The 27,800-nt window shown below is 37.4% G+C and overlaps 1 long non-coding RNA gene across 2 annotated transcripts; it reads left to right on the top strand.

Annotated features, from left to right (window-relative positions):
• The first annotated feature begins 212 nt into the window (after nt 1-212).
• LOC148677556 (uncharacterized) lies at nt 213-27,190 on the top strand. Of its 2 annotated transcripts, none has more exons than XR_015941240.1 (3): nt 213-483; nt 12,443-12,578; nt 26,694-27,190. It is a non-coding gene; the product is annotated as an uncharacterized LOC148677556 (long non-coding RNA). The 2 variants fall into 2 exon arrangements; XR_015941239.1 differs by lacking the exon at nt 26,694-27,190 and adding an exon at nt 19,303-20,194 and having other exon boundaries at nt 222-483; nt 12,443-12,563.
• Nucleotides 27,191-27,800: the final 610 nt, after the last annotated feature.

A 27,800-nucleotide genomic window follows, 5' to 3' on the forward strand; every position in this document is an offset into this window, starting at 1 on the left:
GTATCAGTAATAGGCGGTATACAGAAATCAACCACCTTTTCTAAAATCAAGGAACAAGTTTGAAACTAGAGGAGGATTATTTTATCTTTACTGCGGTTATGTGGTACGAAGAAGCAGACCAGACAGTATTTGTAAGAAGTTTTGTTGGGGGGGTTGTAGTTGCGGAAGATCAGGTCTGTGCCCTATAGTGCTGTCAGTTGTGACAGATCCCAGATGGAGCCGCTACTGTATGTGAGATTGAGTTTCTCACCAAAAACTCACTCTCTCTCCAAACCGTCTTCAAAATCCTTCTCCGTGTACTACAGGTTGCTTCGCTTGATATCAACAAACTTAAATTGTTTCAGCTTCTAAAAAGAACGACGTACATCTTACAGCGCTGGCTATGCTACGGGTTAAAAATATCAGACCGAATAACTCACGCCAGGACTAGTTAATATGTGCAATCGACTGTTCTTCGACAGAAACTAAATCAGCGATGCACTGGTAGGTGAATTATTTATTTCTGCTTTCAGACACATGCACAAAGAGGAATTTACTCGCCATAGTGGTAAATCAATTAAAACGTATATACGTTTTTTTTTTAAATAACTTAATGGTAGTGTAAAAGTGTAACAATCTGAATAAAATATTGCCTGCCTTATAATTATTTTGTTTGTGCTATAAAAAATAATTTCATTTTTCTTCATCCTGTATCGAACCGACACTCGTCCGTGGACAGGAAAACCTGCGAAGATTAATTAATCATTGCTGGCACACGTCCACGCAAACAGAATATTTCCGTGAATCTGGGCTGAATTCGGGGGTTTGAACAACAACAAACAATACGTGAGAAAAAATAGCTTTCCAGACTGTGATTAAAAATAAAGTTCACTTGTAGTCACACAGTAAAACGTCTGCAGTTTTGTAAGTTTGCAGTTCTTATTAATTGGTAAACATAAGGAAAGGTTTCACAGGGAAACCCATTGGGAATTTACCCTAGCTCCATGGATTCGCGGTTCTGTAAATTTGAAATTTAAGCGATGACTCATTCTTTTTTTTTTTTGCTTTTTATCCCTTTTTGTCCTATGTTTCTATTTCTTTCTCTTCGTTACTTTAGTCCAAATGACTGTGTATTCAGCTAATGGAGTACTAAAACAGAAGAAGTCCGAATTTAAAAGGTTTTTTCAGCCCACGGGAGGCTTAAGTTAAAAGAAAGAAAAGCTGCCTATATTCGTCCTATTTCGTGCTTGGGAAAATGGGAAGTCAATAGAGAAGGTAGACGGAAACATCTATCGACATATGAAGTTTCGACCAAATCTAATGTGGGATAAACATTTACGGGGGAGAAAAAGTATAGAAAACGCAGAGCTACAGTATGAAACTCACACGGCCCCTGTGCTAGATCGAGACAATTTAGGGGGTGTAGACCTCTGGTCACACCACAGGCCTGAAGCGGAGCGCTTTGTTCCCAGATGACTTAAGAACAGTTCGGAATTGAGTGGAAGGGATGTAGATATAGGCATCCATTGCAGTCAACATGTGGACCTCCTAGGTGAAAACTTCTACGTGACTTTCAACAGGCTTTTACGTCACTTTCAATGCTGTAAACATCGCCTACATCGATGCGTCCACACTCCCGAAGTGAGAAAAAGAGGCTCGCAATCAACCTCTTAATAATGTTTGCGTTTAAAATCTGAGTTATGGTACCCGAAAAGGGTGTTGTTGGTGAACGGCCTTGTTAATGAGAGCTTGCTTCTCTGTGAATTAGAAGGGAGTTTTTTTCTTTCCCGGCCAGACCCCCAGAAGAATCTATTACCGCGCCAGTCCCGTTGAGCGCTTGTTCAAGCGCTGGGAGACCTGGAGACCTCCCAAGTGGATAAGTCCATAGGTGTCATAGCGGGGACTGCGCAGTCTCCATTTCTGATAGCCTCCACTGAGCCCCCACTCCGCTGTGCAGCCCGGCAGCGAAGTAAACACGAAATGTTTAGCTGCAGGAGAATACGTCCACAAATTTAACATCTGCTTGAAAATATTCCTCCCAAAACTCGTATGATGTATTTGTAAAATCACATTCACCCATTGAAAACATATTGCTAAATGCAAAGGGAACGCAGGGAATGCAGGCTTTTGTTGTACTTCGATGATACTGAGGATAAAAAGATGGGGTTTGGAAAATGGGATATTTTTAAACTTCGCTGAAGTCTCTGAAATGCATATAAATACACCATTCACTTACCACACCCCTCTTTCGCTAAGCAGCACCTTTTATGGGCGATGTTGGATGTGGCGAACTAGACGCACAGGAAAATGTCCTATTGAATTAGTAGCAGAGGTCAGTGTATATTTCAATGTCTTCGGCTCGCTTCTTTAACTAGGGATGAGAGCGCGTTTGCAATATAATAAAGGATGGTTTTGAGCCAAACACAGGACAAGACGTACTACAGGCGCTGTTTCGGTTACCGTGTTGTAGTCCTTATTGGGTATACCCTACCGAAACAGCGAAGACCCAACACTGTCGGTGACTTTTTTTTTTTGCTTTAGTTATTACTTTTTCTTCTTATTTTTGCACGTAGATCCTGGCTTATGCTGGAAAAATCAAACAAAAAGCCGTCAGTTGTTCAGAGCGAACTCGCATGTCATATCTCTAAGTTTACTCTTACAAGCGGCTCTGAACAGCATCTTCGTCTGATCTGTCTGTATGAAAAGTCTTCTGTTACAGAATACGAAACTTTTGATGACCCTAATTGACTGAAGGGCTGGCGTTTAAACCATTTAAGGGGGACATCATGGTAACTTCTATTAGACCTAATAGTTGTGTTGTTTTTACTAAATGCTTCGGATTGACAGAGAATGACCTTGGCCATTTTCTGTCATTGAGTTAGGGGAAAGAAAGAGAAAACATATGAGGGTTCAGCATAATAAATTGTCATAGTATCTTTGCGTGGAACTTTAGAAACAAGCAAAAGCGTTGAATGGTTCAAGCAGTCTATCCGGGTGAATTACAAAACTGATTTATTTACGTTGTCTTTGAGCATAATTACATTTATCAATCAATGACCTAAATAGTATTTAATAAATTAATTCATTCGTACATAAACACAGCGTAAATGAGCGTACGGCACTACCAAGCTGAACCGTCATTAAACAATGAATGAACAGGCTCCGTTTTTTGTCAACGAGCACACAACCGCTCCAGTAGTTTCTTAGTTCTATTACAGAATATGTTAAAAAAGCAGAAGTGCTGAGATTGATCAAAACGCGGGTTTGAAACTGATTCCCCCGAATGAGACTCCTTTTTAATCAGATTTTCTATTACTGCTCTGAAATGAACGAACCGAAAGGCAGAGAGACTTACTTCAGCCATTCCAACTGGGGCAGCGTGGAAAAATAAGAAGTAAAAAAAGGAAAGAGCCCCAGCTCTCCGTTTTTGTCCAGCCAAAAAATGTAGCCAATTGCAATGTCTGTCCGTTTCACCAAAGACACGCCGTGGGTCCCAGGCCCTGCCAGAGAAGGTTTACAAACGAGATGCCTAGAGACAGTGTTGCGGTTTTTAAGTGTATTAGTAGTAAAGATAATGGCAGCAGTGGCCTAGCAGATAACTGGACGTAAGTACAACATAAAGCAGTGGCATCAGTTATATCATTTTCAGTTTTTCTCAAAAATGATTTATGACTTTTCCTTCTGTTAAGAATTTCCCTGCTAATTATTAAATCTGGGCTGATCCTTGGCCAGGAAAAAAAAAAATAGGTAGAGGGAAAAAGCTGGTGAAGACAGAAATTTTTGCACCACATGGGGAGGTACAATGAAGAAGAGGGTGAGGTTAGCTATGATTAAGTTTGTCGACATCTTATATCATGACATTTCAAAACAGAAGAAAATGAGTCTTTTAAAAAATATATTTCAAAATATATTGCATTTTTCCTTCATCTGGAACTTTTGTATATATATAATTTAAAAGTAAAGTGCGCTCAGAGTCTTGAATTTCATCCATGCTAGTGGCTAAACGCGTTTAAATGTGTTCATTTTCTCACGGATAATCCTGGTTCCCACCAGCGCCTAATAGCCCTCTTCTAAATGAATGAAGAAATATAAGAAACGTTTCTTCCCAGAAGAGAAGACGCCTCTTCACTCGTCCCCATGCATTTTCCTAACACACTCAGAAGACAGGTTGTCATCATATTTATAAAGTTTTTGTTCACCGTAAGGTAGCCTATATATGAGGGGGGAAACGAACAAGACTCTCACTTTTCAATTTTCATTTCCGACAGCTTTTTTGTTTTCTATCAGGACAAATCCACTTGGTTTTGTACAGTTTACGGGATACGGCATATTCAAATAAAAAGTACCTGTAGTCTTGAATAGCACCAGTACTATATTTAAAAATTAAAGAAATGCTCGTTCATTTTATATAGCAACTCTGTTGATTCACGTCTCCGATCTCCTGCCGTCCGTATACGGCAAAATTTGCAGAAATTGTTTATACAGGTCGCGAACGAGGAATAAATAGATTTATTTAATAGATTAATTGATCTATTTGCTTTCTTCTTTTTTATGCGTTTTTATATATAATCCATAAAGATGAAGCTCATTTTGCGGTTTTGCTGCTGTTAAAGGAAATTCTGTTTCCTTTGAGACGTTTAAAGTTTAAACAGAAAAACTGAATGTAAATTTTGCAGTGTTTTTTTTTTTTTCTGGCTTGTCAAGAGTGTGAATGGGAAACTTTTTTTTATAATAATTGTTTTCAAGCAACAATTCCAATATTGTTCGGACGGTTAGGAACTTAAAATGAACTAATTTCCTCGTTCCAGGCCAAATTAAATAAACATTGTAAAGAGTTACGATACTTTAATGCCGCTGTTCTAACTTTCAATATGCTTTCTTAGGGCCTTAGATGACACCCTAATGTTCTTGATAAATTAACAACAAAGAGCAAATAGACTACTTGGCAGTACAGTCACTGTGAGAAGTTCAGTCCTGCTTTAGAAACGTACAGTATGACTTATTATCATGCACGAATAACAGCGGTCCTGCTTCATGCTTTGCGAAGTTTGGATCTAGGCTGCTGAAAAACAGGATCAAAATGACAGCTAATAAAAACGCCGCAATTGCACATGAGAACAAAGCATATATATATATATCACATATATAACCGATGTCGGTTTCAAAGTCAAGTTTTACAGATATGGTACCATATAGACTTTGAATCTCATATTTGTTTTATTAAAGGTTTCTGTAAGAAATAACAGAAATTAAGAAAATTCAAATGGCAAGATTGTAAATCATACGTAACAAAAGTAATGAAAGAAAGATTTTCGAAGCAGAGACTAATTATTTGAAGTTACACGTATATAACAAGGTGTATGGACCATCGAATATCATTTTTTCCTTTATTTGTAATCATTCTTACAGGCAGAATAGGGCATCAATGGCAATTCTGTTTGTCTGCAGATATTTGATTATGTTATCTGAATGATATTTAGCAGTAGTGTGTTAGAAATTGACTTTATTGTTCCACTACAGAGGTTCTACAGACTACACTGGATTCGCAAATGGCGCTCTTTACTCCTTGGGTATAAAACTTTTATTACTGTAACATCCTGCTCTGTATATTTTTCTGACATTTTGGCGTGATATTATTGCATCAAAAACTAACAGTTTTAGACGCTGTGAGGCAACTACATATTAAATACGATTGTACTGCTTGCACGTAAGCACTCTTAATAGGCACACGTCTGTGTGTTATATGTGGCATATAGAATTGTTTCCTGTTAAATACGAAAACGAAAGAAATAATTAGTTGCCTATTTTAATATCTTGATGTTTCTTCATTTCTTACGCGTTCTAATATCAATGCAAATCTTTCAGTGCTGCTTAGATCCGTTTCTAAATATAAAAGTATCAAGGGAATATATACGCATAATAGCAGGTTTGACGTACACAAGCAGAATATAAATTACTGTTTTACATTTCACAATTGCTCAATATACTACTATCAACCTTATTGAAAATTGAATTTGTTCAAGATATATATACGTCAATACGCTTTCCCATCAGATTAGCGGACTTCAATAACGGAGCCGCATGTACTGTGTACTTAGTTTCTTGCGCTATTCGTGGTTTTACAGGCTATCGTATTCCACTGACTCAAGCTAAATCTCACATTGACAACACTTGGTAAAACATAAGGATCACGAATCTCCTTTGAACATAAGAGATAGGGCTGTTTAAACAGGCGTTAGTTACTTAAAACAGAAGCCGAGACAATTGTAAATGAGTATAGACTCGAAGATCCTCGCTCGACACCGTCGGATGGGCTTGTGATCTTTTCCAATTTGTAGTACACTCCCCTCATAATTAGGCTAGTTGTGCGTAGCGGTGCACGTTCTGCTAATTCTACGATTAGCTAATATAGACTTTTAACATAATTAATACATTCATAGGTTCTTTACGACAATGTTGCCCTTACGCTGTAAATTTTAAAAGGATGGATTTAAAATTTCGTCCGACGCTACAAATATTAAAATTCACATATATTTTAATAGGGCCTTTTGATAAATTAAACTGTTATTTAAACTGTCTATTCTATGGACAGGGGCTATGCAAACATGAATTCGTGATTGAAAAGTATAATTTCCCTGTATAAGGTTTTTGATGGATTTTTCAGTGTACACACGGGAGAGAACATTTTCCCTACCAGACATTATCTCATTTAAAGCACTACAAATGATGAAAAATGAGACAAGGAAACTCTTTTATTAAGGACAAATTGAATTCAAGTGAATACCGAGTAAATATCACTTTTTCAATGTTCCGAATTTGAAGCAGTAACATCATTTGCACTTGATGCACCAGGCTAAAGCACACAAAGTCTTCCTAGAAATGTTTATTAATGTAACCTTTATTCTAAATATGAGTGCAACTGTTGTTATTCAGAATTTTGAAACTGTCCATTAAAAAGTTTTTTTTTCTTTTAGAAAACATTTGCCAAAATGTTATAAATAATTCACTTCTGCATTCTTGTTAGAGGGGACTGGTTAAGTACTGTACATAAATTGCTATGGAATTACACATCCTAAATAGGACTTTGGCGTACCTAAATGTTGATGCCAAGAATGATTGGAGCTTCAGCTTTGGGGATTCAAGTTCATTGCTCTTCTGTATAATCATTTATCTCTTCCAGTCTACGTGCTCTGTCTGTGTAACTGTTTGTGTGTCCTTAAAATGTTCACCATGGTGTAAAAAGAACACTTCATTGTTACCATAGCTAAATCATAATGCAAATCTGGTAAAATGTAGGGAGGTATGATAAAGTATGACATAATCCATGGGGAATAATGGAAAAGCCAAGTAAGCCTGTGGTATGCTAATATTAAAACCACAAGAAAATATGGTCTAAATGCATTAAATAAACTTAAGGGAAGGCACTGGGATTATGTAGCCTCCTGTTTAAATTAGAGTGGGCTGCCTGCAGCCCACATTACTAAACCCTTCTCCCTGTTTTTGTCATTAATTGCTGTAATTGCATTACTTAGCATTACATTCATGCGGAGTCCAGAATCTGACTGTAAGGATTGGGTAAATCCTTAAAAAATTTTAACACCAATCTATTTTCCCTTTGACTGAGTGTCTGACGTGTGGGAGGTGCAGCATGTGGATTCTTTCTCCACTGACTGACAGATCTGCACGATTAGAGGTATAGTATTATAATTAAGCAGTCACACCGATGAGGAATAGTGTGGCAGAGATGAGTTGAGTGCAGAGGATGTGGTTATACCTCTCCAGCATTCTGGGGATGCAGTGTGAGTCTTTTTTTTTTAAATTATTTTCAGCCAGCAACAAAGGTACACAAAGATTCATGGTTCACATTTACAGCTGAATCTGAATTCAGCTCCTGAGAGGTCCTCGACCAGCAAAACAAGACCTTCAGCGCTGTTCAACAAGAGCCTCTGGCTGCTTTGTAAACAAAGAAAACATAATGAGGAGACTTGTCTCTGTCAGATAGATGAGAAAGAGCCCAAAGATGGCAACCGAGTAGTGGTGTGTTCCATCAGACCTCTTATTACCTGAACATGGTCTTGTTCCTCTCATTTGTCATTCTCAGTAACACTGGGCCCAAGTCTGGATGCTGTTACTGTTCAATGGACAGAATTGATGGTTACATTAAGCAACCTCAGCATCCTCTTGGAATGTGTAGGCCTTTGGTTTCCTCTTTCACCTGCTCCCATCAAAACAATCTCACAGCCTTTCCACTGATTACAATATACCCTATCCTCTACAGCAGCATGGGGTTGTGGAGGGGAGGAGATCAGAGCAATTCTGTCATCTCCATCGTCTGCTGAGGAGCTCACTGAAGCATAGTTCTCAAAAATACTGCGTGAACCAAGAAGAACTGATTGCAGTGCTACAAGAAGTGCATTGTTTGAACCCTGAACCTTTCAGACAGTGCTTCCCATTCTACCAACCCAGACATAATGAACAGTAAGGCACAGATTAGGAAAAAGATAAGAGCTGTCGCAAATCCATGCACTGAACCACTGTCTGTCTCCAGAGACCCATTCCATTCCATTTTGAAATGACAACAAAAGGTTGTCATGGGCACCTTCATGGGCTGTCACAGAGGCCCGCTTCAATAAGACCCTAACACTGTGACCTCGTGCCTTGAGCTCTTCCACTGAATGCTAGGTCTTCAGATGCCTTGGCGTTATGCAATTGGGTCATGGGTCTCAGGTCATTCTTATCTAATGTGGCTTGGAATAGGTGTCTCACAAAGAGAGGACCATCCTCTTATATGTCACACAGTATAGTCATCTGCATCTTCTTTGCCTACATCTTCCCACTCTCAGTCTACAAGTGCACTGGTTTATGCCAGTCCTAATTGGTTTCTCATGTCCAACAGCTTTGTTAAAGTTTGGTCAGGCCTCCACCTCTTGCTCTTGGGGAAAGGCTGTCTCATAAACCTATTGTATCATTTGCTAAATATCTTCCACCAGCCCGGCACAGTCGGCCTACCACACGAATGCTCTAGATTTATTCTTCAATCCTTCCTCAAAGTTTCCAAGCAGTGTGCCATACACTTTCCTACTCCGAGACCCGTCAGAGCTTCTGGTCTTGACAGTATGGACCACGTGGAGAATTTGTTCTTTAGCAATATTGAAATCAGTCTCCAGGGTGCTCCCAGCAGGAAAGGAAAAATCACGCTTGGTTCACTCCCTCCTGCTTTCCCTGGCTCAGGAGATGCTACCTTCTTCTGCAGCTAGTTACCACAGATGGAACACCACAGGAGCAAAGAGGCTGTGGCACAGCAGGGGCACCTGTGTCCCTGCCCTCATCCCCCATGTTCCCCGGCTTGCATGCTGGCTTGTGTTTCATGCTTTCACTGTTAGCCGCAGTCCCCTTGTAACTGAATCCCAGCTGCAAGGCAAGTAGTAGAGAAACAGAAGCTAAACTCTTACTTGAGCTTTGCTGAAGACATTGGAATAATAAACAACACAGACAGGAATCCATGTGCTTTCTAATCTATCTTGCATATACTCATCAGACAGTGCCAAAAGAGAGACACTCTGAGCCATTGAGTTCCACAGTGCACTCTGCTCATTCACTTTCAATACAATATAAAATGCACCATTGTACAAGTGTTGTACAATATGAACTCAGGGGCAAAAGGGGCAGCAGTTTTTAACTGGTAGTCCCAAACATAGTCTCCTCCTAGAAGAGCTCGACTGAAAACAGTTTCGGAACACTCCGTCTTATTTATCTGAACTATGTTGAAATGCATTGCTTTTCATTTGTTCTATTGTATTATTTTACAGTGCTTTGCCGAAGTATTCATTCCCTTCTAGTGATGTCCCATTTTGTAGAAATACAAATGATGTGTACAAATTTTTAAAGTGAATATTTTTAATCAAAACTAGAATGCACTAAGACGAATGCCCACAAAAACTACAAAAAATTCTAAAACTGAAAAACTTTGATTTCTTATGTATTCAGCCACATTTGTATTTAATGTATTTAGACAAACTACACTGCTTTTCAGACGATCCTGTCTGCAACTGAACAATCATATTTAAGAATAGAGTTCAAAAGCAGGGCACCTCAAAGTTTGTGAAACATAGTACAAGCATCAGTTGCCAAATTGTATTAGTGTTTCTTGTTTGCTTTTAAAACAAACTTCATCATATGCGTGCAGATAAGTTTATTCCAAACGTTTCTAAATGCATGGAATGAAAAGAATTTGTATGATTTCATTTGAAATCTATTTAATATCTTTCTTACGACAAACGTTGCTTTGTGCTCTCACTGAACTTTTGTACTTTTCTAAATTAATAATTTATGATTTACAGCTTTATACGCAGCAGCAAATCCTTTAAAAGTCTTTTTAAAATGTGTTAGACATGTGTTATCCCAAGCTAAAATGAAACTTTATGAGCGAAAGATTAACATTGTTCTAAATCAATGTCTTAAAAACCTGGTGCATGTTTTAATCTTTTATTCAATTATTCTTCTTACCATTGAAAAAGAAAACTACAGCTTGAACTGCAAGCAATAAACAAATAGAGAAAAATTAACACTCTGATAGAGGTGTCTATAAGATTCTGAAGTAGCTACTGATCGCAAAGCACTTGTCTTAAAATAAGAGCCAAAACTTTAGTTTGAGAATTGAGACAATTTGAAGAGAAAAGGACCAGTTTAATATCTCTGTTTCTGCATGCACCAAGCAAAACTGAACAACTTAATGAAACACGAGATGTTACTCATAGACTGGTAATAAAACTCTTCCAGCACTCACTGAAAGCAGGGTAATACCAATTGACTGGATGGTTTTATATATAGCACCTATTTACAAAAAGTGTGAAAAAGCAGACAAAAATATTTCAATTTCAGTTCTTTAAACAAGCATTGGTGTTTGCATACACAGAGCACAATATACAGTATATTAAGAGTTTAAAGAGGCTTTTAAAACTTCTTTTAAATATGGGTTTTAGGTACTGCATAAAACAAATCTTTCTTATTATAATAAGATGATAATGATTCATCTGTTATTGACCATGGGTGGCTATAGTTAAAGCTCTGCTAAAACCATTACCATTGTTAAACACGAACAAGCAACTCACACGCTGTTCAGCTAGGAGCATCTACCGTATATGTTGATCAAGCCATCTGAATCTGCTAATCACACCTGCAACTAGCTAACTTAACTCCGAAAAGTTTGTTTAATTATATTAGGCTAAACCAGCCTACTGCAATTAATCTTTAACTCAAATCTCAGGATGACTCCCATTGTTCCTCCTTATCAAGGAGTTATTATTTAGTAATGTGCATCTGCTAGCACTAATAGGGTTGGTAGCATTGCATCCAGAGACGCCTAAAATGCAGACAGAGAGCTACAGTACATGCAACAAGGCATTGACCGCACACACAGCAGTACTCCAAGCAATCACTGCTCCCCCACTGGCACCATGGATCCGAGCGGTAGAGAGCTCCAAATAAATAATATCGAGACAGGCCAGGATCCAGCGACGCCTGGAGAGGGAAGGCAGAAGCTTTCAACAGAACGCCAACATCTTCTAATTGCCTAAACGTCTAACCAGAACGAAACGAGCCGACAAATATAAAGGGGTAGTTAAGCACTAACTCGCCTGACTGAGGAAATGGCAGCCCTGGCCATGAGGTAACCAAGGGCAGGCTGCTGCACGGGTGAAGATGGGGTGAAGGGAGGGGTGTTAGGAAAGATGGGCGTAGAGCTGCGGACAGCAGGCAAGTCTTTATACGCAAGAGAGCTGAAATGTGTAATTACAACCTGACCTCTTCCCGAACTTCTGCTTCACACCAATTAGTTGTAGTCTGACCGGACAACCAGATCTGTTTCTGCTGCAGTGAGAGAGAGAGACGGATGAGAGTTATTATCCAACAAGAGCACCAAGCTCCAAAAAGGGAGCTCCTCGATTTTGAAAATTGGACAAGCAAGAAAAGACATGTTTCCAGAGGTTTTCCAAAACCTCTGTCCACTCTCAAACACAAAGAGCATCACCCTCAGATATAGTGTACATAGAGTCTAGTCATTAATATATTACTCAATGTAAATCGGCTAAATCAGTATTGCTTTAATAAGAAATGAGCTACTGTGAATCATGTACAAAAGACACTAATGACACTAACAGATAACAAGATAATAGAGCATCAGTTATAAACTGGATTTCAAAATCGAATTGGAAACCATTGCAAATTGATAAAATAGCATTTGCTTTTTTTTTCTTTAACATACTAGAAAAACAGAACACCAAAAACCCCAATTACTTGAACAGCATTGATATACTGAACCTCCTTTCTTATCACTCTGTATATAATCACATTATATTGTTACAGCTTTAGTAAAATGTTGTTCTTTGGAGCCAGGTCCTAAATATCTGGTGTCCAGATGCGCTAACTTACAATAACTGTTTGTGTTACCTGTACGTTAAAACAGCACGTCACCTTGGCCAACTTCATTTCCATGAAGAGGACCTGTTGTCATGTAAGCAAGCACAGAGAGCAGGACAGGCCTCTATGTCATCTTGGACAGAGTCCTCTGGTATCTAGGTGTCTAGGTAAGATTCTTCCAGGTAAGATTTCTATCCATCTGTGAAACTTTGTTATGATTCAGTTATACAAAACATCATTTTGTATCAGGTAAAGCAAAAGGATCTGACAGTGCTTGTTGCGTTGCATCATTTTCCCATGGGCTGAATTTAATTTGAAACAATTAGACAGTGAATTCCATTTTTATTTGAAAATTTGAATCCTTGTCAGGGTCACGATGACATAAAAACCTGGTGCATCAGATCTTTGCTGGCAGTAACCTAGCCGACAGACCACCCACCTCTTCTCCTTTACCTGATGCACGTGTGATTAAAACCAACGTTGGTCACTTTCACCAAAGAGTTTCAGATTCGTGTAGCAGAGTGCCAGGACGGTTCAGGCTGCTGCCCTGCAGCTCTTGAGTCCTGTACTCAGTTCCTTCTTAAAGTTGGAGCCTTCAGTGTGAAGGTCGCTTGTTCTGAGAGTGTCCACATGGGTTTGCACTGGCTGCTCCAGTATCCTCCCACAGTCCATAGAACTGCTCTATTTTGGACAATATTGATTGGCGTGCGTTTTGGCCATTCCCCGTATGTGTGTGCAATGGCTCAGCAACGGACTGGAGTGCTATCCTGTTCGTTGGCCCCCTGTGTTCCCTATGCCTGCTGGGTCAGGCTCTGGTCCACTGTGGACTCCCTAAGGAAGCAGTTTCCGAAGACGGACAGAATATCCAGTTTCAATCTGATGTGGCAGCACATTTGCAGGGGGACCCAAAAATGTGTTGTGGTTAAGGATTTAATTATATTTTTTTGCCAAGAAATGCGTGTTCATTCATATGCTTGTGAAAAATAACAATGTAAAAAAAACTGCACAGCAAAACAAATGCTACAATTCACTTACATGATACCATGACCACAGAGCAAAGCCATGCTAAAACAAAATAGTGTTGTTGTTCAGATGGAAATACATTTCTGGCTTTAGTTAAAAGCACTGCAAGGGCCTCAATAAATGTCAGTTCGGAACAGAGCGTGGAAATAGGGCATGTCTATTAAAATCCCGGTGGAGCTGAAAACAACTGTAAAGTGTCACGGGATTATCAGTTTAACAGATGCATAAGTGGCAGCACTAGAGAAAATGCCCTCTTAGCCAGCTGTGTCAGGTTTTAATAAAACTTGAACCAATGTTGCTGCTTGTGGACTGCCCAGCGGGGATGAGGTGGGGGTAGCCCTGTGCATTTCAAAGATGTGCAAGTTATTTAAATGCATGATACATTCTTTGTCAAACTTGTTACTAGTGATCAAGTGCATACACGATGTTCCTATAGTGTCAATATGTTTCCATGTACTTAGTGATAAAGAGAAATGTTACTAGAAACACAGCTAAACGCAAAGCATCAGTGCTGATGACCAACATTGTTTAAAATGTTAAAAAGTGAAAATTACAAAATAATATATGATATCCAGTGTAAAATATGTTTTTAAATATTGTTATCTTCATTAGATTTTGGAGGCAAAGGTATGACGAAAATACTTTAGTCGTTTCAGGTGATTATTTATTTCATAGAGTTGAATGATATTAACAAAACACAAAAAATATTTGAATACTTTGTGTTTTATCTGTTCCATCTGAAATCACGATTTCTCAATGTGTTCAACACATACTGTAGCTTCTACTCTGACACCAACACAGAAAAAAATAAAGTACTTTTTTTTTCATTCCTCACATGTGTGCTCTTCTGAAATTCATGCTCTCGTTTTCAAGCGGCATGTTCTCATCTCCAGCAGCACAGCTGGGGCTTTCAAAAGAGGACTGATGCAGTTCTTGTTAACGACACTGCAGGTTCCCAAACGCCCAACAAACCACAGGGGCCACTGTTTTTGGAAAACCCCAAAAAACCTGGCAGGCTTGGACACTCCCACCCCTGCAATACACAGCAATAATCATCTATAGATGGAGACAATCGCGATTCCCTTTATGGTCATATTTTAATAGTCAATGTGTTTATGTGCATGATAAAGGTAGTGTGGGCATGTTTTCATTTTCCAAAGTCTATAACTACCACATATTTGTCTAGGCAGAGCACTAGGACTTCAAAATTGTTTCTGAAACCAGATTGAAAATACATTTGGCTCATGAACGGGTTCTCTTTCTGCTAAATCATACAACAAAGCTGGGCAGTTTGTCCTGGATACCCCAGACCCACTGTGGGAAAAAGTGCTTTCTGTTAGCAGATTTAACTTCACTTCCCATTAAATTTTACTTTAACGCATTAGGCATTCCCATTACACCTTCTCAGAGTTCTCAGTTATTAGCTCTGAGACAGAAGTTTGCATCAGTTTCTGTCCTCTTCTGTTATAATACAAATAAAATCACTTAATTTTACTTTCCTTTTCCATTTTCTTCTCTCTTTTCCAGTCTTATATTATTTTAAGTGTGTTTGTATGCCTTTCCTTTAACTGTTTTCTGTTCTTTTTAATCGTTTTCCAAAATGTTTTCTGTAATCTTGTTGTTTTTTTTTTTTCATTTTATTAAAACACTTGGGGCCACTGATTTCTGGGTTTTCATTTACTTTTAGCGTTACCCATTCTGTGTCTTCAGATCTCTCGAATTTCTTTGCCGAAATTGTAAGCCTTGGTTTTGAACTCTGCCTGTACCATTTCAAAATATTCCTCGTAGCATACCATATTACAAGCCATATTCGCCATTCTGCTGAGCTCACACCTGTTTTTTTCTTTATGAGAGAACAACACAGGAAAGGTCGGGGAATTACACAAATATTTCAGGATATGAACTTAAGGGTTGCTAAAATATATGTAAGTTTTTCTTACTTTTAGTTTGAAAGACAGGGAGCATGCATTTAAAAAACGAGTGGCAATAAGTAGTGCAGTGAAATGGTTTTATAAATGTGGCCCTAGTATCCGACAAAACTATCAAAGTCTTAGAACAACCATTCCAATATTGTCCCAAGGCAGTGTTCGTTTCCAAGCACTTATTGGCTATTTGTTCTGAAATACACAATCCCCTGTCCCCTTAAACCTTGTGCTCCTCTTTTCCACCTCTGAACCCAAGTGCCTCCTCCTTTACAGCGCCTAAGTACAGCTCTCCCAATCTCCATTAATGTTAGACGTCAATGGGCTGTATTAAGCAAAATTCAATGTGGCAGTGGTAGCTCTTATAGGCTTGTTGAACATTCATTCATCTTCACCAATGGAAGTGCCCCCCTAAAGAATTAACTCATTGAAGAGAGGGAGAACACAATTCCTTCCGTACAGTAGCAACGCTGCATTGAACTATGGTTTTGTTAATAACACCTGAGAAATTGACCTGACAGCTTCCATTGCCCTTTCCCTGTCATGCTTTCTATTCAAATATTGTTCTGTACTACAGAGGTTGTGATGATATCTGATATTGTCCTTTATGACCAAGAGGGACAATGATACACGTGATCTTTCTACAGTTAGGTGTTTACCTAGTACCAGTGGTTGCATTGGTAATCGTTTGTTTTAGAAAGTGTAACAGGGCTCCGTGGCAATATAGTCCGTCACTGAAACTACATAACTGTATATCAATTATAATGAAAATGTTTCTGTTTTTTTTTCCTTCTCATGATGATTTTAGGAATTTGCGAGATTAGAATTGTGATGTGTCTATGTTGAAATGCGTTGGAATTTCACATCAAGAGAGCCGAACAAATCCAGTCATTTCATAAAGCTCAATGTAACAATCGCAGATACCCATTTGTGCTATCGTGTTTTCCAGGTAATACTTACCTTTCATGTTTAAAATCACAAAACACACTAGTGTTGTGCAAGATGTGCATTTCTCATACATGTTATTTTCCCCAAATACAAAACTGAAACGTGTAATTGTGTTTACACTTTTTTATTTGTGTTTGAGGTTTTACAGTATTTGACACGTACGTCTTGCTATTAGAAAATGAACGGTTTGACTTTTAGTTTAACTTTAGAAAATTGTGACAACAGCGTTTGTCTTTTATACAAGATATTAAAAATTCACAAGATAAAAATTGGTTCGGTGCCCTGCAGATTACGCAGGATTGTTTTGTAGAAAGGTTTGTTCTTTTTGACTTTCCTACGAGCGTTTACGAATTACCAGAATTCCGCCGTCCTCCGGTTGGACTTAAAGACTACAAACACATTTACATCATATGAAATACACATTTGTCCAAGCTCTGTTAATAGGGTTTCTAACCGACCAATGGTTCTGGAATAAAACATTCTGGTTAATTATTAATTTACTAGAAAGATCTTTAGAAATCACATTACTAAACTGTTCAATAAGTAATTTCAAATGCAGGTAAAAGGACGCACATTAAAAACGCTTTTTGATTTGATTCCTCGGAATGTGATCTCCAAGGTCCTATTTTTGTACAAGAATGCAGGCAATATAAAAATAATCATGGGTTAAACCGTCAGATGCATCATCTTCGCGAGGTTAAGATGCATCTTGGTTTGAGCAGTGAGTTTTTCAACTATATTTAAATATCAAATAAATACAAATCAAAAAGTATCAAAAGATGAAACTGTACTTTTAAACCGTATGATTTTACATTTCATTTTCCATCCTTCATCTACAATTTACTCGGTCAGTGGCATGATTTGGTATTGATAATAAAATTCGGTCAGTGTAAAGGCTCTGCTACTCACTAATTTAGGTAACGTCAAATGATTGCTCGATAACATCGTATAGTTAAAGATAGCTGTCTGCAGAAGGATAACTGACAGGTAAATTTCACAATTATTGCCCAGTAGTACCTGCAGGTTACTGTATAAAGTTTAATGTCCGCTAAAACGTTTGCGCATTGCTTTTGTTTTATGTTGGTGGTATTTCATTTCGGAATGTCATTCAAACATAAGACATAGAGTATAATGTTCTCTTGATTTTAAGAAGTCCTGATGAAATAATCCAAATACGCCCGGTTCAGTTTGAATGTAAAAATCCGACCATTTTAGCAGAGGAATAAAATTACAACACGCAGTGTTGCCCCAGAGGGTGTACGTGATATTTCAGCTCACAGTTTTTGGGTTAAAAACGGTCCAAACCAAAAACTCCTTGGAGATTAAAAAATAATAGGCCTACGCCAAATTGCAGTAAAGGCACACATCAGTAAACAAATGAAGACATCAAAAGAATATACTGTTAAAAATGTGGTACACAGATGGTCTACAGATTGCTTACGTGTCAGGGTATTTAACCCCTGTGTTTTATTCTAAGACATAACATTTTGAAAATATTGAGGTTCCAGTACTGAATGTCGGTAGTATTTGTCTTATTTGCAGTTCGAGGTAGTAGATCATTGGATATTTACAGTTATTATCAATGTAGGCTAAACCAATGCAGATATGTCGCATTATAAAACTCGTAGAATTTTCACAAATCCTCCAGAAAACAAGATTCAGTTTTTTATTAAGTGACTCTATTGTAATTTGATATTAATTTTAATATGAAACAAGGGGCAACCATCAAATTATTTTCAAAAATTGTATTCGAAGAACATAAACACCTGAGATTTTGACGGAAAAAAGACAAACCTCCAAAACTGTTTTGTGATCCTTTACAAACAACATCGTACAATGATTGAATAACTAGTTATTATTAACACAACATATTTTAATAATTTGTCGCTTTCGCCAGTTTGATTCCTCCGAAAAATCTTTCAAAAATGAAACGGACTTTTCACGTCAATATAATTCAATTAATGGATTTAAACAGAAAGTACATTTCTAGGTTAACTTTTATTATCCTATGAAGACTAAAAATAATTCAAGCCTGAACTGAATTTATCTGTATACTGTAAACAGAAATTTAATCCCGAAATTTGTTATTGACCTTTCACCCGACAATGCATGCAGAATAAAGCATATTTCCACCAGTGAGCACCTTATTTTAAGAGTTCGGTGGGTTTGTTAATTAACCTAGTGTCCACACAATCCTAAATTAATACCCATTTTTCCTTCTCAACAGTATTAACAACAATAAAACAGACGATATTTACCCTATATAATTTGGTTATTTTAACATAACTATTATTATTATTATTATTATTATTATTATTATTATTATTATTATTATTATTATTATTATTATTAGGAATGAAGTAGAACCATTTTAACATGTAAAAGAAGGTATATTAACAGCCAAGGAGCAACCACGTGTCCTTACGAAATGTTTGGGTGGTAAGAGATTTCTTACACATCAAATAAAGATCACATCATTCTTTATAATCTTGTGTCAAACGAGGGTATTTAAATATTTTGTATGACTTGCGTAGCCTGTTTCCTTTTATTAGACCAGATCATCCTGTATTACCAGATTTTTAGATTAGTTTTAAACATTTCAATAAATTGCGCGACGTATTCGCCAGTCTTCGTCAGTGTTTTTCAGTGAAGGTGTGATGTGATTCTTCCCATTGCTTCTAACGTTCACTGACAGATGTTACTTCTTTTGTCACACAGGACTACAATTTATCAGTGGTTCAGACAGGATTTAAAAAAAAATGCTTTATGATTTGAAATGGGAATTCTTTTCAGGTCGAAGTCTCCCTAAACTCAAAATATAGGCTGCTTGAAATCAGCAAAAGTAGGCTACTGGAAAATGTAAAGTATCTGAAATTGTACTCTTGTGATTGATTGATTGATTGATTGATTGATTGATTGATTGATTGATTGATAAGAATACCAAATACTTTGTATTCTTCACAAGGCTATTTATTAAGCACAAAGGCTATGACATTGACTTATTCTCTTGCAGGGTGGGCTTGATGCCAGGTACCCCAAAGATCCAGCACGCAGCAACACACCCCACTGCTTTTAATTACCGAACAAAGAATGGTTTTGATCATGTTCACATACACGTTGCAATATAAACGCTGCCAGTGAGTCTTTGGACTTTACAATAAAACAATGCGGCAGGGTTTACTTTATCCGTATATGTAACACGTTCTAAACATAATACATCTGATCTGTTTATCTACCACTGAATTACGGAAGCTTGTTAGAAAATAGTTTGAAGATTAGGGTGGTGCATAAGATATTACAATTTAAACATTTTCCCATTAAGAACTTGTTACAGGCATAGGGCACGCAGTGTTTGCTGAAACGTGTTCCAACCCAATTTGTTGTGATAATGAATAAAAGTATCCACAAAGCTAAACAGTTGATGTGAAGCCGTTTCCTAATGACTTAACGAATGTTACCCATGTGAAAAGTATGGAAAGGATGGGAAGTGGGGGTGTGACAGCTCATTCAATCCATTCTGTGGACAAACAGCGCTCCATGTCCAACATCTTGGCTTTGTTTGCTCATAATAAGCGTTACCTGCTACATTTGCTTACTTTTTTAAAGTTATAAACATTTTGTCCACTTTCACTCTCACTGTTGAGCCTCTTTCTTGTGACAGGAGTTGGAAATGATTTTGTGTTGCCCCAGGGTAAGGGGTTAAGGAGCTGAAAGAGTAAAATTAAAATGTCAGTCAAGGACCACCTGGCTGCAGACTGCATGAACACAGTAGCAAACACTGAGCGCTTGTGATGGCAGTATTGTCACCTTGGAGGCTGATCTCATTTAGAAATGAGTTTAGACATCAGAATCTAAGATCCCAGAAGCTAAGCAAGGCAGGATGAAGTCAGTACTGGGATGGGACATTTCCCAGGAAAAAAACAGGTTGCCATTGTACAGTGGGTAGCACTATGCCCTCTGGCCCAGGATTTCCAAACCAATGTCCCTTTGACCAGGGGCCCTGGGTTGTAGGACATGCAAGTCTTAAAACTATTACATTTTCCCCAGTTGTGAGACTGCAGATTGTAGCACATCTTCACATTTCACTCAGTGTTAAAGACAAGGCCCAAAAGAGGTGTCACAAAACTTGATCTGTTGACAATTGGAACAGTTAAGGAAAACGAACTACCTACCAGTGATCTAAAGTTGCTCAGACTACATTCTGTTTGACAGGTGACAGTCTAATAAAAAAACATTGTTGCAAGTTCAGATATTAAGGTAACATATAGAACGGTAAGATATCCGTTAGTCCAAAATGGTTACAATAGGAGTGTAGGAGCTTTGAAATCTTCATTAATAAGAGGCATCACAACAACAAAACTGATATGAATACAGAAATTAACAAGTGGATGATCAAACCTGGAAAAAGTGCTATTTATATATAGGTTTAAGCAGTTTGGCTTAACCACAGCTGTTATGGGAAAGTGGACAGAGGAGCAATTAGTGTACAACTGCCACAATAATGTATGTGGGTCAATAAATACAAATAGGGGGCTGTATTTCAGCCAGTGTTGACAGGCAGTTGCCAGAAGATACAGGCAAATTCTCATCAAGTGTGCCTATTTCCTCAGGATCACGTTTCATTGGGTTGGGATTCAACTTTCAACATAACAATGAGCTCAAGCATGCAGTGAATGCAGTGATAATGTATTTGGAACATGAAGAGGATGACGGAACATTTCACAAAAATGTTTTGGCCTTCGTAAAGCCATGATATGGAAATTACCAAGTCCGTACGGGGTTACATTGATACTGAGAAAGTATAATGTCAACCAGACAATAGAGTTCTTGGAACAACATTCCATAGTTTTTCATCGATAAACTCTATGGGAGGATGAAAATAAGATCTCAGAGTGGAGAAAATTGTCTGCATGTGAGTTCCGTAGGAACAAGTAGAGATTAATTCCACACTGAAAAGTAAAAAGTTTTCAAATTCAAATTTAGTAACAAAACATCTAGAGCTGCACTTAATGTACTGTCTTTATGTGTACTATACTGGTAAGTCTTGCACATACAGCACAGTACCTGTAGCTTCAGGGGACCGACAGAGCTGTTGACCAGAAGGGTACAAACAGCCGCTTGTAAAGTGTGCACTTGAGGACTACAATGAGGACATTCTTGTGGTGATGTTGCAAGTGGTTGTTTTCGTCCTGCTCTTTCAGCATATTAATTGGACTATCACTTGTGATGAAACTTCTGCTGACTGATGGGACTAATGGAACAGGTTTCTGGGTCTTTCCAAATAGGTTTAACAATAGAGTCCGCAACTTTCCTGATATTAGAAGTACTGATGGTAGGATTTTACCCTCTGTATTTTAATATTTGATATTCATATGATACACATGTTATTTCGTGGTAGTTAGTTTATAGTTTACATTAGTGTGTCCTTACTTAGCTGTTAAGACTTCTGTGAGAGACAGCTAGAATTTCTTCTGAAACTAGTTGCTTAACAATGACTAAGCTATTTCTCAATATTTTAAGGTTTATAGCTGCTATTTAAAATAAAAAAATGATTTTGAGATTGATTTTGTCCCAGTGGAAGGAGTTTATGCAGTATAATATTTTGGAAGAATGTGATTGTAACACTTATCAATATGAAGCTCTTGAGGTTGTGAACTAACCATTTCTAGTTTATCATTTACCTAATTCTCTAATTCCTTATATTTCTCCTAGATTTCTAGATGTATGTTTCTATCCATATGATTTGTTATAGAAAATGTGGTTTCTTGATTAAATCTGTGTATCTACCCATCCAATGGATTTATCTGTTTATCTGTGATTTGAACATCACTCTCAGTGGATCGTAAAGTTCATATTGCAAGTTGTCTCTGAGCCTTTTAATGTTAGCCTTACGCGTTACAATAATCAAACCTGTTAACAAATTCGTTTTCCTTAATTTTTTTTTTTGCTTAAAAACATACCATATTTTCTTCAGGAACACTCTTTTGTACTACTCAGCAGAACAAAATGAAATAATGAGAGGAAGTATAGTGCAAAGCTTAACTTGTAAACTGCACCTCCTGTGGATTTTAATCAAGTTTTCCTAAAGGTTTATGCATACTGCAGACAACCATCCTTGGCAGGTTCTGAGATTACACATATAATCGATTTGTCATTCACAGTTCTGATACGTTCAAAGTTTATCAAAGTGTTGTTTTGAAGTCGAGTGCTTCAGTTTGATGCTAAGAAAAATATTTTCTGCTGGACAACCTTTTATTAAATGTACTGTAGTTATACCAGAGTACTTGAACACAGAATGCTTTTCTCAAGCACCAGGGAGAAAATAAAATAAATGTATTATTATATCTTGCTGAGTAGTTACTTTTGTTTTAATTTAAAAAAAAAAAAGATTAATATAGTAGGACGCTATAATTAAAACACTTTAGCCGTTATATTTTTCACTGACATTGTATTTGAAAAACAGAATGTAACAATTTGTATACAAACAGTAGCTTAGGCTGTTAACATAAAAATGTTTCAACTAAGGGGCTTATGCTGCAGCCAAGAACAGTTAAGAAGTACTTTAAAGTACCCTCTCGATATACAGCTGTATTCTGTAGCACTTACAAATTTAACATCACTGTTTCATTTTTGAGAATGATGAGGCCACTTTTGTGTTGACGGTATCCTTGGAAACCAATGATTAATAGCATTACGCACTTTTAACATGATTTTAACAAAATGTGTGTGCATCGTAGAAAAAAATGTTTGCTGTCTTTTATAATTTATTTCACCCCGCTCATAAAAGGAGCCCAGACGCTTATCTGTTTCACTCTGTACAGTTGTGATAGCGAATGCTTGCGTCCTCTACAAAACGTTTGAGCTCCCAAATGTTGTTTTACACACAGATGTTCATAATGACTGAAACGGTTATTTTGAGAAAAAAAAAGTTTATACTATGCTAAAGAAAAAGCGCATGTTTTCAAATTATTTATGTCCTCCCACTGTACTGATTTAGAATCCTTCAAGACCCTATTTGATTGTCTCTAGTAGATGGAATATGTGCCCAGTTTTATTTCCCTCCTGTATTTCCAACTCAACAGGTAACATTGTACCACTGCCTTCTTTAGGCCTTTCTGTTGTGTCTCAATCAAATTTAAGTCAAGAACAGACATTTTGCTGTTTTATTTGAAAAATGTAACTTATTTTTGCCATGTGTTTAGGACTGTTGTCATGTTGGAATGCGAAATTCCACATATCCAACATAGAAGCAGATTGCTTCTCTTTTGAAATTCGTCTGTGTTTAAGTAATCTTCAACAAAGCATGCATCCCCCAACCCTGCCCTGCTAAAGCATGACCAAATCACGAAGAAATCACCTCCTAGCTTGACAGTAGGCACAAAACATTTTTTTCTTCAAAGGCTTTGCACATTATCCTCCAAACATATTGCAATCCTTTGCATGGAAAAGAAATAACTGTCTTGGTTTCATCGGACTAAACAAAGCCGTCAAAAAAGCTTGCGGTTTATCAAAGTATTGTTTTGCAAATCTAAACTTGCTGGTCCTATGGAATATCTTCATGCTGGTTTTTGGCCAGGCCTGCATTCACAAGACCGTTCATATTTCATGTAATTGCTCATTGTTTTGTCACACTGTAAAATTCCACAATCATCCAGTTCGTTCTAAAAAATGTGTTGGGGTCCTTTTGTTTTGACCTCCTGAGTAGATCTTCTTGTGCTGGCTGTAAGCAATAATCTTCACAGAGAATCTACGTACGTCTACAGAGAGGATTAAAAAGATGAAAGCAAGCAGTAGTCCCGGATCACAAGTGCTGTGACAGGGATGAGTGTCTGCTGCTGTCCTGTATTACACTACAGTACGTGTTCTGTCCTTCTGTCCGGTGCTCGGGTTCTGTCTGTTTTGTCCTCACCATCCTCCACATTCAACAGCAGCTTTGAAAACAAGCTTTTCACAGCTCTTTTCTTACATTCAGTTTTCTTCCAGGTAAGAATGTATTCCTTTGTAATCGGTGTTTCCTCATTGGCAACAAGAATTGTAGAATTAATTGATTCAATTAATAGAATTGGAGCTCATATGGAAAGAACTGCAAATGTTGTTGTTTTTTTCTTGGAATGAATCTAAATTTGATTGTCACCTTTTTTGGGTCCCTTTCATTTTTTTTATTAAAAGTTGCATGAATTATCTTTGAGGTCAGAATCTTACATTTTAAATAATAAGTTAAAGTATCATTTTAATGACTGGTGTTTAATTATGGTGTATGTATATATATACCTTGTACAAAATAACAGTACCCAATGTGCAGCTGGAATTGACTGTTTATTAGTATTAGTATTAATATTAGTATTAGAATAAAAAAGAAGAAAACAAGTCTTTAGTCCTAATGCATTTGGAGAAAAAATCTAAATATCTGTTTTAGTATTAGATTAAAGTGTTATAGGAAAAGTATTTTTGGACTGCTTTTTATAAGACAAAAGGTAAGGATACTTCACTCTTCACTGAACAATGTCACAAACAGTACTGAGCATACTGGTACTGGGGACTCCCCTTTACCTGTAAAGCGCTTTGATTAGAGTGTCCAGAAAAGTGCTATTTAAAGTGCAAGCAATTATTATTAGTATTACAGGGGTCCAGCAACTATATATTATAGTGTAAATACATAATTGTGTGCATGTTAAATGAATAATTAAACAGTGAGTACTGTGAGGATTTATTATTTCCATATTTATTGCTTAGACAGATCTTTAAAATGGTGCAAGATGTATGGTACTGGCGGCATTTTGATTTTGTCTTAATGTTCCAGATGAGTTTTCCGTTGTTCCAATTTTCCATGACTGAAGATTTTGTTTTATAAAACTACAAAAGCACATAAATTAAATTCAAATGCACACCAGAATACAGCTGCATAACACTGACATTTACCGAGGTAGCTAGCTTGGAAGCAGTCCATATTTGATTCAAATTAGAGCGCTGGAAAAAAAATCAAATTACCAGAAAAGAGACTCTTCAATAAAAGCATGACTTTAATCACTATGGGACATAGCATCTTTCATTAATAACCATAGAGGCTAGTCTTTATTTCAGTCCGGTGCAAAATAGTGATTTTAGGCATTGGAGAATACCGTAATGTGTCCACACTCATGTGCTATTTCATTTTTTTGTAAGGGTTGAATTGCTTTTTTTGCCCGTAAGTAAAGATTATGCAATGTTATGAAGCTCAAACCCTTACACTTATATTAAGTCTCTAACAATATATATGAATATATATAGGCTACTTGATGCTTTGTCAAATGGGTAAGCCTCAACAGTATGAAACAAATTTAAGAAATCAAGCTGATTAGTTACGTTCAGAATAAGAACGTTATACAAAGGTAGCGAATACATTTGGTCTTTTTTCAGAAGATCAATTAGCTGTTCTTAACTAGAAGCAAACGTGTACAACCAGTACCCTTTTCAATCTAGGAGCATGGACCAACTAATATATCCATACGAACAGGAAAGATTAATTGCTCAGGAGGTTCACAAAAACTCTAGATGACAAATTCCAAGATAACTTCAAAGAAAGCAGAAGATCGACTCATTAGTGAACAATACAAAAGATAAGTGCTTTAATGGATACAGGCCAAAGTGCAGGCACTTCTCAACAAAATATGCGAAACCTGGCACATCCAGTGTTTCAAAATGTAAACAGACAAGTCCTGTACAGTCTTTGACAGCATCATCTGATCCAGTGAGTCAAAAATGGAATTGTTTCCAAAGCAGGGGACCAAAGTTCATTCGGAGAGAGAGTGAGGCCCATAACTAAAGTGCTTCATACCAGCTGTCAATATGGTTGAAGGGTCCATGGTGATGTAGAGCTGTGTTTCTTTCTGGCAGAGCTTGTATGAATGAGGGAATCTTAAAAGCAGACAACAGGCATTTACTATTTAATGAAGGAATCCCTCATCGTCATGGCCTTATTAAACACACCTGTTTATCACTGAGTATCGCTCCGCTTCCATTTTTATCCTTTAAATTGTTGTTGATTTGACTTAAGTAATTGTTTGTGGGAAGCAAAGTTTTATGAAAGCACTAAAAGATAAGCTTGATTATTGTTTGAGATAATTTCCCTTTAAATTGGTTGTTTATTTTTCCTACGGAGAAGACTACATTTTAAAAATGAGGAGTTCAATGCAGTCATCTCATTCATGACTTGCATGCTGATTATTTCACTCATTTGTAAAAACAGGGAAGCAGGCTGCTTTTGGTTCAGTATTTTAAACATGTTAATCAAGACTTGTTAGTGCCCTCTTCTGGTTTTCTATAAAATATATTGTGTAGATCGGAAATGATAAGGAGGTACTTACCAGGAAAGTTTTGATAAAATAGAAAAATGTGTCCTTGATAATTTTATGTTCATGATTTCAGGTGTGTACAGTTCAAAAGCTACGGCAGATCTATGACCCTAGACAGGACTCTGTCAAGGAAAGTGCCTGCAAAACTAACACTTCATTGCTGAGGAAGAAACAAATAATACATGTTCGGACTCTTATGAAATCAATTTACAAAACTATTTTCAAACTACAGATGATCACAGTAAAAATCTGTTTCAGTTTTTTTTGCTTGCCTGTTGGATTTTGTTTTGCCACAACAAGCCTGTCTGTGAAACAGTTATGGGTGTTTTTCCAATTACCTTAATAGTCTTGGTTTAATTGAATCCAACTGTTAAACCAATGACTGGACTGAAACATTTTCATTTCATGGCAGACATGAAATCATATTACATTATTCAGTATCATATTATAAATAACACTGAAATTGTGCTTACAGGGTAATACAGCAATGTGATAATTTATAGAACACGTTTATTTTTCTGTTTAATGTCACAATTACGTGTCTCTGATAAATCTATTTTCACAATGATCCAACAGCTTCTGTGTTTCTCTGAAGCCAACAATCATGTCTTTCGGATTCACCTGAAGAGCTTCATGAGGAACAGGATTTTCATGTTGCTGAAATATCCCAACTATGGTCGCTTGGCGAAAACAAACTTGCTGCCTGCTGAAGATATCTACATTCTGACCTACAGCTGATCAAACATTTCCACTGACATATAGCTGATCATATCCACTGACAGTAGATGCAAGTCTTATAAAAGTTAACTAACCAATATGAGCAAAGACGAGACTGTGTGCAGTGGAAACTGTCCTGGTTTTCCTTGGTAATGTGGCAGTGCCACAACTGCCTTTTTGCACGTGTCACAACATCTTCAGAGCAAAACCGACAAGTTCTGACAGGATCTGTCCCAGCCAGGCCCAGAAGGCAAAATGCATTTGTAACAAAGAGCAGATGATGGTGCCATGCTTGAGCACTGTTCCTGGCCATACAAGAGTTCAAGGGCACGTATGGACAATGATCTTCACATGCATCTCTTTTCTTGGCCCTCACATTGGCAATACGAACACAGAATGAATGAAATCTAAGATGACATCTTTGCCCATATAAGCTCCAAGAAGGCTGCATACAGTATGTGTT

The sequence above is a fragment of the Lepisosteus platostomus genome, chromosome 1, assembly GCF_059453375.1.
Source record: "Lepisosteus platostomus isolate fLepPlt1 chromosome 1, fLepPlt1.hap1, whole genome shotgun sequence".
Taxonomy (NCBI): domain Eukaryota; kingdom Metazoa; phylum Chordata; class Actinopteri; order Semionotiformes; family Lepisosteidae; genus Lepisosteus; species Lepisosteus platostomus.